Raw genomic sequence first — 10,197 nt, 5'->3', positions numbered from 1 at the left:
TCTTCTCCTTCTAGACAAGACGTTCAACTGATCTTGTTTTTATGATTCTACTGCCTCTTTCTTTCATTTCGTTCCAGATTTTTCTAACTTCCATTTTTCTCTTAGTCACCACCATATTCCAATTTCTACCTTGTTCAAATTTCTTGGCTTGCCAGCATCTTCATGACATTGGAGTGCTAGGCCTCTGAGACAAGGCTGCCCTAATCTTCTTGGTCAGGGCAAGCTATTGACAAGCTGGCCAACCCTCCCTAGTTCTTCCACTCCTGCTAAAGACAACTCCAACCTTCCTGCTAAAGAGAGTTCCAGCCCACTTACCAAAGAGAGCCCTGGATCTCCTACCAAAGAAGGCTCTAGTTTTCCTACCAAAGAAGGACCAGCTACTATACAGAAACGTCTTACCAAAGAAAGATCAATCGGAGCAAAAAGGAAACTCTCCTCTTTGCAAGTTTTCAACTAAAGACTTTTCCTTATTTCTCTGTTTCTATTATTGTAATTGTTTATAATTTATTCCTTATTATTGTGTATAAATAATCAGTCATGTACAACCTTTCAATATAATGGAATTCGACCCATTCTTTGAAATTTATTCTTCTCTTAACTTTAACTTGGTATCAGAGCCTATGTCCTACAATACATCAGTTGCTTCTGAAGCAATGAGCTCAAGCTCAACCTTCTCTAAACTGCTTCTATACCAATGAGCCTTAGTTCAATTCCCAACATCTCACACTATCTTACTATCAAACTTAATGGAGATAATTTTCTTCTCTGGAAAGCTCAGTTGCTTCCAGTACTTCGAGCTCACAAACTCATGGGACTAGTTGATGGATCGGCCAAGCCTCCTCCAGAAGAAATACTAGATCTAAATGGCAACAGTATGATGATTCTGAACCCAGACTTTACTTCATGGGTGCAGTTATAATAGTTGGTCCTTAGTTGGCTCGTTGCCTCTCTTACTAAAGGAGTTTTGGCGCAAGTTGTTGGTCTCTCCACTGCTGTTGAGGTTTGGAGTGCTCTAAAGAGATCGTTCTCTTCTCACTCTTGATCCAGGGTGCTACAACCAAGGCACCAACTTCAAAATCTGAAGAAAGGAAATCTCATCATCAGTGACTACATCCAAAAAGCCAAAACCATCGCAAGTAATCTTTCTACAGTTTCAGAATTAGTAGTAAAGGAAGATTTGGTTCTATATGTCTTATCTGGTTTGGGAAGTGAGTATGAATCTCTTATAACAGCTATCACAAATCGAGTTGATGCAGATCAACTCAATAATAGTGATGTCCTTGTTTTACTTTTGAGCCATGAATCCTGGATTTTGCAACACAATTTTTTTAGTGAAAGTCCTAATGTGAATGTTGTCATAAACAATAAAAATACTACTAACAATTTTCAGAACCCTCAAAATTCCTACAATCAAAACAGGGGTGGCAACAATCGTGGTAGAGGCAGGGGCATGGAGGTCATTCCTCAGGCCGTGGATGTCAATTGTGTAACAAACTAGGCCATGGTGCACTGAAGTGTTACAAACGATTTGATTTGTCATATCAAGTTGAAAGCAGCTCGCATCCAGCAGATCCTGCAGCCTTTCACAGTGGTGTTCCTTACAATGGCTCTACAACTAGATCTAGATTTTATCCAATTTGGTACCTGGACACTGTTGCCACCCATCATATGACACCAGATGTTGACAACTTACAAGTTTGATTTGAATACCAAGGTTTAGATCAAGTAAAGATTGGTAATGGCACATGTTTGACTATAAACAATACAGGGTCAGCTTCATTAGTTTGCAATGATAATCAGTTTACTCTGAATGATATTTTTCATGTTCCTTCTCTTACCAAAAATTTGCTTTTTGTTAGTAAATTTACCAAGGATAATAATCTGATTTTTGAATTTCATTCGGATTTTTTTGTCTTGAAGGACCATACAGGGAGAATTTTACTCAGAGGACCTAGTAGAGATGGATTCTATCATTTTCCTGGAGCAATTCAACAGAGGATAGAAAACTTGGAAGCTTGTGTTGGAGAGAAAACCTCCCTGTCAAAATGGCATCAACGACTTGGTCATGCCTCCTTAAGAGTTGTGAAAAATATTATCTCTAAGTTTAGTTTACCTTATTCGAGTTCTTTTAGTTATCCTTTTGTGTGTGAAGCTTGTCAGATGGGCAAAGCCCACTGTTTAAGTTTACCGTCTTCAAATACGATTTTTTCTTCTCCACTTGAGTTGGTATTTTCTGATGTATGGGAACCTACCCCAACTTTATCTAATAAAGGATTTTAGCATTATGTTCTTTTTATGGATGCATATTCAAAATTTTCATTGGATATTTCCTCTTGAGAGAAAATCGGATGTATTTAATATGTTTCTTAAATTCAAGAACCATGTTGAGAATCTTTTCTCTATAAAGATCAAGATGTTTCAGAGTGATTGGGGTGGTGAATTTTGCTCTCTCTCTTGTTATCTTGACAATGCTGGTATTTTTCACCGTCTTAGCTATCCACATACGCATGAATAGAATGGCAGTGCTGAACACAAACACTGGTACATTATTGAGTCCACCTTATATCTATTGGCATCCTCTTCTCTCCCTTAGTCCTTTTGGGTCGATGTTGTTGAAACTATAGTCTTTCTTATCAATCGACTGCCTACTCCATGACTTGGTAACCTCTATCTTTATGAGAAGTTATTTAGCAAGCCTCCTGATTATTCTATGTTGAATGTTTTTGGCTGTGAATGTTTTCCTCTTCTTCGACCTTATAATTTTCATAAGATAGATTTTCGCTTCACTCCTTTTATCTTTATTGGCTACAGTAGCAATCACAAAGGGTATCATTGTTACAACCCTACTACCGGCAAGGAGATCATTGCTCGCCATGTTGTTTTTGATGGACATTCCTTCCCTGGAATGGTCCAATCATCACCATCTCCTAGTCCTGCTGCTCCTACTGGAGTTACTCTTCTCTCTTTGGGCTTCCATAATGCTGACACGTGTCTAACCTCTACTGGTTTTGTTCTTGAGGTATCTCCTGATCCCCTGCCATCTATATCTATTACTAATGAGGAATCTGCCACTTCTTCCTCTGTACCAGAACAAGAAGCTTCCATGAGTGATGATCCTTTACTAGTTCGGTGCACTAGACCTATTCAAGAGTTGCTAGACACAACCCCTACTGTGGGACCCCCTATTCGCACTCATACTATGACTACTCGGTCCATGGCATCCAGATCGGCTCAAGCTCTAACAGCTACTCGCCATCCTCTTCCTCTTGCTCTACTCCATGATGTTACTACTCATGAAGAAGAGCCCTCTTCCTACGGACAGGCTGCTAAATCTCCTTATTGGCGTTCTGCTATGGCTTCCGAGTTTCATGCACTACTTCAGAATGGCACGTGGGAATTGGTTCCCTATGATTCCTATATGAACGTGGTTGGGTCCAAGTGGGTCTTCAAAATCAAACGGCATCCTGATGGCTCGATTGAACGTTACAAGGCTCATCTTGTTGTGTAGGGTTTTACCCAAGTTTTGGGAGTTGACCTCACTGATACCTTCAGCCCTGTGGTCAAACCGGCAACTGTACGTATTGTTTTGTCACTTGCAATTTTCTATGGATGGGATATCCATTAGTTGGACGCCCATAATGCCTTCCTTAATGGTTTTATCACTAAGATGATTCATATGCACTAGCCGAAAAGGTTTGAGGATAGTAACTATCTGGATCATGTCTGCAAGCTTCATAAAGCTCTCTACGGTCTTAAATAGGCTCCCCGAGCCTGGTTTTCATGATTAAGTAATAAACTACATGATCTTGGTTTTCGTAGCTCTCAATGTGATCCTTCCTTATTCATCTACAGTCAGGATCAGATCATTATCTATATTCATGTTTATGTTGATGATATCATTGTTACTGGCTCTTCTTCTCTACATGTTTCTCAGCTTATTAGCAGTTTGTCTCAGACTTTTTCTCTAAATGATTTGGGGTCATTACACTATTTTCTTGGCATTGAGTCTCACCGTGATACCTCAAGGTTGTTTCTCTCTCAATGCAAGTACATATTGGATCTCCTGTTGAAAACTAATTTTACTGCAGCCAAACCAGTTTCCAGTCCATTGGCCACCTCTTCTCGTCTCTCTCAGTTTGATGGCGAGTTACTCCCTTATCCCACTCAGTATAGGAGCATAGTGGTGCACTCTAGTACGTCACTCTTACTAGGCCGAATGTTGCTTTTGCAGTTAATAAGGTTTGTTAGTTTTTGCATGCCCCTACTATTAAGCACTAGAATGCAGTTAAACGTATTCTATGGTATTTGAAGGGTTCCATTGGCACTGGTTTATTTTTCTTGGCTCACACATCGGAGACATTGACTGCTTACTTCGATGCTGACTGGATTGGTTGCCCTAACGACAGACAATCTACTGGTGGCTATGGTATCTTTCTTGGTTCTCATTTGATCTCGTAGAGTGCTAAGAAACAACCAACTATTGTCCGCTCTAGTACTGAAGCTGAGTTCCGAGCTCTAGCAAATGCCACTACCGAACTCTTGTGGCTAAATTCTCTTCTTTCCGATTTGGGAGTCAAACTTTAATCTCCACTAGTTCTCTATTGTGATAATATTGGGGCTACATATCTTGCAGCTCATCCCATTTTCCATGCTCGTACTAAATATATTGAGGTTGATTTTCATTTCCTTCGGGATCTTATCATTAAGAAGTGTCTGATCATGCAATTCCTGCCCACACAAGATCAACTTGCTGATATCTTCACTAAGCCTCTTTCTTTTCAACGGTTTGGATGGCTTAGGTCCAAGCTTCAAGTGCTTCCAGCCCACTTTCGCTTGAGGGGGTGTATTGAGGAGCTGGCCAACCCTAGGTTAGTGTGAACATCCAAATTGAACTTGGGGTTCACCCCATGGCTGAAACAGTATAGAGCCGCTACTCATCGAAGAAAAGAACATAGAAGTGATGGGCCTCCCATGTTCAAGAAAGTAACAAGACATGACTCACATGTGATCCCAAAAGAGACTATTCTAGGTACTTTATAGGAGAGAGAGGGAAGGTATTAGGCACCCTTCTCCCACAATTGGTAAGTGGTACCATTCCCATGATTTAGTGAAAAAGAAGACAAAAAAAAGTAGAAGGAATTAGGCCTACAAGAATGATAGTAATTTTATGGATCAAAGAGGGTGATTGTCATAGGGGATTCCTATCTCAAATGATTTAACCTTCCCATTCTCAATTTGGGTGGGGAAAACCTTTAAAGGAGCAAAGGAGTTGGCAACTACATGCCACCCTCCTTTATCCAAGGTTGCCCTCATTCCTACCAAGCAAATGGGAATAGGAAAGCCACAAGTGATTTACTCCCCTATGAAAATACCTTACAATTGTGATTCCCAACATAAAAATTCAAGAAAAAAAAAATAATTAACCTAGATGTGATTTTCTTTCTTCTTTCTTCTTCTCCTTCTTCTTCTTCTTTCTTCTTCTCCTTCTTCTTCTTCTTTCTTGCTTCCTTTGGCCGAATGGAAATTCTTTGTTCTCTCCCTTTTTCTTGGTTGAGAGGAAGTGGAAGGTGTAAGTGATGGAGATGGAGAGTGGTGGAACTGGAGCTTGGTTTCATTAATGGAGAAAGGAGGAGTTCGGTGGCTAGGGGGAAGGGGGAATGGAGAGAATGAGAATGTAGAGAGTGTGAGAGAGAGGAGAAGAGCGTTGCTGGTTCGGTTCTTGAAAGGGAGAAGACCATGGAAGAAGCAAGAGAGTCCCCCCAAAAGTCTTTTTATTCGGATAGTTTTTTCTCCTCTTTTTTTATTATTTCATTTTGTTTAAATCGAAGGGAGTTGGATTGGTTTGGTTTGGCTAGAACTAAATTAGATGGGTTGGGACCGAATTTGGAGACTTCTGGTTAGGGTTTAAGTGTGAGAGGCTAGGATTTTGGGCTTGGTTTTCAAAAGAGATGGATGGCTAGGATCTTTTGTATACTAATCTACGGGATGGGAGGGCTCTAGATCTTCTTTCATTTTTTTTTTCCTTTTTTCTTCTTTTTTTTATTGGCTTTACTTATTTGACCGAATTAATGCCAGGGGACAGCCTTCCTTGAAAGGCTCCCCCCTTTGTCTCCCCCATTTATGGATAGAATTGGGGATGTTTATCCGATAAGAGCGAATCAAGATGTAACAATAAATAACACAAGTGGAGAATAAGACCTATGCTTTATTTAGCAGTAGGAACATTTTTATCCATTAGTGTAAGCTGAGCCCTCGGCCATAGGATTTATCCATACATCAACATTATCCATTTGAGGGCATCTGGCCACTCACACTAACAATACTATCCCAAATGTACTTTTACCCAACAATTTTTGACCCTGGGCTGACCCGTCATTCTCCTATTCGATTATATAGTTTTGTGTGATGATGCCTTTGCACATGATTATATGCATGTGTCATTGCCTTTTATCTATGGTGCAATCTGATGTGCTCAGCGATGAATAAGCTCTATGTGGGCCGTGCAACCCAAGTATCAGGTTTTAGTCTTTATAATTCGATCGAGGAAGACTGTAAGATAGAGCCGATGCCCAATTTCAGGGTTAATCAACTGTAAGTGTTACAAAGAAAAATATTTAGGCCATATTTTCTCTGAATAGTATTACGAGTTGAAAGGATAGTGTTCAATGTGACATAATGACGAAAAAAACCCTGATGACTTACATTATTACACTAAAAAAAACCATTAACATCTCTCAATGACAAACTTCCAGCACTGGTTAAATAATTCTGCATATCTACTCGAATTCTTGCAAGCAATAAACTGAATATTTTATGGGCACGATTTGGGTCGTGGTTTTAATTAGACTATAAACAACACCAAAGTTGATATAATTTAGCAAAGAAAAAAGAATAAAATGCGATTTTTAATAACAAGTTCGATCTTACAAGTCTTCTCGGAACGTAAAGATCGAGTTAAATAAAATTTTGACCGTGACAAATTCCTCCGCTATAATGACAAATAAATTAATCAGTTGAAGGTTGGGATGGATTCAAGCCCAGCCGAGCCGAATACTATGAGGTTCAAGCTCAGTTTGAGACTGTTCTATAAGACTTGAGTTCGAGTTTGAGTTCGGTCGAGATAGAATCTTGAGCTTGAGTTCGGCTTGAGTATAAGCTCTAGCTCAGCTTCATTTGAGGTCAATTTTTGAGAAAAAATATTTTATAAAAATAAAAATTATATATAAAAATATTTTTTATTTGATATTTAAAATATTAAGAATTATAATAATTAATAATTGTAATATTTTTATGATATATATTATTTTCTATAATTTTATTGTATATATTCGAGCCAGCTCGTGAGCCTCACGAGCCGAGCTCTAGTAAGCTGGAGCTCGATTGAAACCGAGCCGAACCAAGCTTTTCATGAGTCGAGCTCGAACAGCTCGTGAAAAGTTTGGCTTATTGCCACCCTAGTTGAGGGAGAGCAAAACGTTGCAAAAATTCCCAAAACTCTTCCAACATTCTACTATGCATTCGACAAGATAAAATATGTGTTTGGTTCCATTTATATTTATTAAGTAAACACCGTCACATAGGCGCCCCATCAAAAAAGGCCTCATTAATAGCCTCCATACATATCGATGTTTGCAAATCTATACGCTTCTTCCGTTTTAGGAAACTTACTTTTATTGACACTTTGCTGATATGTGCCTAATGACATCTATGTGTCATAAACACTCTCATTAAGGATAGGGAGGTTGGAGAAAGCTGATCAACCTTCCTCTCTCCCCATAGAGACTGACCAACCTCCCTACCCTTAACATCATACCTATCTCCGATCTCTCGGTGCGATGTGATTCAGCGTGAAAGATTTTTTTCTTTTTTTTTCTCTCAATAAGTTGATGTCGGTCGGATGCTGAGGATAATGGACTTGCGATTATAACATCGTCAATGACAGAAATTTCGGGATTTGGGCAGATCACCTAGTATCATCGTGGCTTGCAATCGGTGGTTACAGAGTAAATCGGATTTCTCCAAAGAACAGCAGAGGTCTCGCTATGATCTCTCATATAGTGTCTTCGATGCCCACGACTCATGAGCCCTTTCTTCAAGTCCGGGCCTGCAAAGGAAATTTATTCTTTCTTGCTCTTCTTTTTCTTTTATTACCCTTTGCAGACCTATTGTTTTCGTAAACAAAGAGATTAATAACCTCATGTATGGTAGAATCATCGACACTTGTTTTAGACCTATTCTCTTTTTTTATTGTAAGCCCACACGGCCACACCGCCCAGAATCCGAAGATTTATGAACAGAGGCCTTTCAGCTTAGTCTTCAATGGCGGAAGAGCTTCAGTTCGCATCTCGTACGGACAAGAAGCGGAAATACGGAGATAAAAAATTCCCTCCCTCTTCTCATCTCCTCCTTCTCTATCCCATCTCTCTCCGTCCTTTCCTAACAGGCCTTGCATAAAGACCTTTGTCTCTCTGGTTTTGTAGGGATTCAAACATTTTTCTTTCTAGATTTTGAAATCTTTTAATTTGATTTTGCTTCTCCCTACCATTAGTCGGCAAACCCCTAATGTTATCTTTTTTGGGGTTTGGCTTTCTTTCTCCCTCCCGCCTTTTCTTGTCTTTTCGATTATCACACATCCCTTGCTTCGGAAATTCGTCGGGTGACAACATTCCAACAAACCCTTGACTGATGGTAGCTCAAGAAGAGAGAGTCAGAGATATGTCTTGCTTAGCAGAGAAGAGAGAGTTATTAGAGATACCAGACCCCCTTTCTTTTTGCCTCTGCTAAATTTTGAAATGTTGAAGCCTATTGATCATGTCAGCAACCATCCGAGTAAAGCAACTATTTACGTAAGGAATGCTGTTCTTCTTACTCTTCCATTTACCTCAACTTTGAATGATTTTCAGTTATGGGACTTTCTTGAATCGACTGTGTTATTATATTGCTGAAGTTAACACTGATTTTTTATTTTTGGATTTATCTAATTTGCTTTTAATGGAATGTTGTTCATGTCCCATAGTTAGGATTGCGAAAAAAAGAGAGAGACAGCTTTGCGAAAAAAAGGTATTTGATTCAAGCTTAAAAGAAGTGGCTGAGTTTTGTGCTTTAAATTTGATTCAAACTTGGTCCTAGCATTTAATTCTTTCTCAACTGACCGAAACATGAATTTAGTACTTTAGGATTTTTTTTTCTTTTCCTCTTTTTCAAAAAAGGAGAACGCTATTTTAGCAAGGTTTTCACATTCAAATAGTTATTTTCGAAAACATGCTTTCAACATCATTCTCTAAGAAATGTCAAATATGTTGTCATTTAGCTCTAAAATTTTATAGTTGTTTATTTCAAAAGTGTGGCTTTAAAAATGGTTTTTCTTCTTTTTATGGTAAAAATATGACTTTGAGTTAGGTTAATAAATTTTGAAATAAGTTGCACGCATTCATTACACATTTTGCAATGTACTTTGAGTCTTGTGATGAAGTCATAATGCATTGATATATTCTGAATAGTATGATATAATTGTTACTAATGGATATATTTTGATTTGTGTGATGAATCTTGACCATGCTTGTTATATTTATTACATATACGTACATATATACATATACATATATGCTTTCAAAGCCCTAGCAATTCTAGGCACTTTCATTCCGTGGTTGGTTCTACGATGCCGCATGCTCCATGCGAAGGCCCTAGCAACCCCAGGCATCTTTACAAAGCCCTGGACACACTAGGCATCTCAGCAATAAGCCCTGCCCCCCAGGCATCTTCACAAAGCCCTGGACACCCTAGGCATCTCAGCAATAACCGTCGGCCCTCCAGGCATATTTACAAAGCCCTGGACACCCAGGCATCTCAGTAATAAGCCCCGGCCCCCCAGGCATCTTTACAAAGCCCTAGACACCCCAGACATCTCAGCAATATGCCTCAGCTCTCCAGTCGTCTTTATAAAGCCCTGGACACCACGGGCATCTCAACAATAAGCCCTGGCCACCCAGGCATCTTTACAAAGCCCTAGACACCTCGAGCATCTCAACAATAATCCCCGACCCCCTAGGCATCTTTATAAAGCCTTGGACACCCTGGGCATCTCAGCAATAAGCTCCTGTCCCCCCAGGCATCTTTCCAAAGCCCTAGACACTTCGGGCATCTCAGCAATAAGCCCTGGCCCCCTAGGCATCTTTATAAAGCCCTGGACACCCCGGG

The sequence above is a fragment of the Nelumbo nucifera genome, chromosome 1 (assembly GCF_055504915.1).
Source record: "Nelumbo nucifera cultivar China Antique chromosome 1, China Antique-T2T, whole genome shotgun sequence".
In the NCBI taxonomy this organism is placed as follows: domain Eukaryota; kingdom Viridiplantae; phylum Streptophyta; class Magnoliopsida; order Proteales; family Nelumbonaceae; genus Nelumbo; species Nelumbo nucifera.
This window is presented reverse-complemented; position numbering follows the sequence as displayed.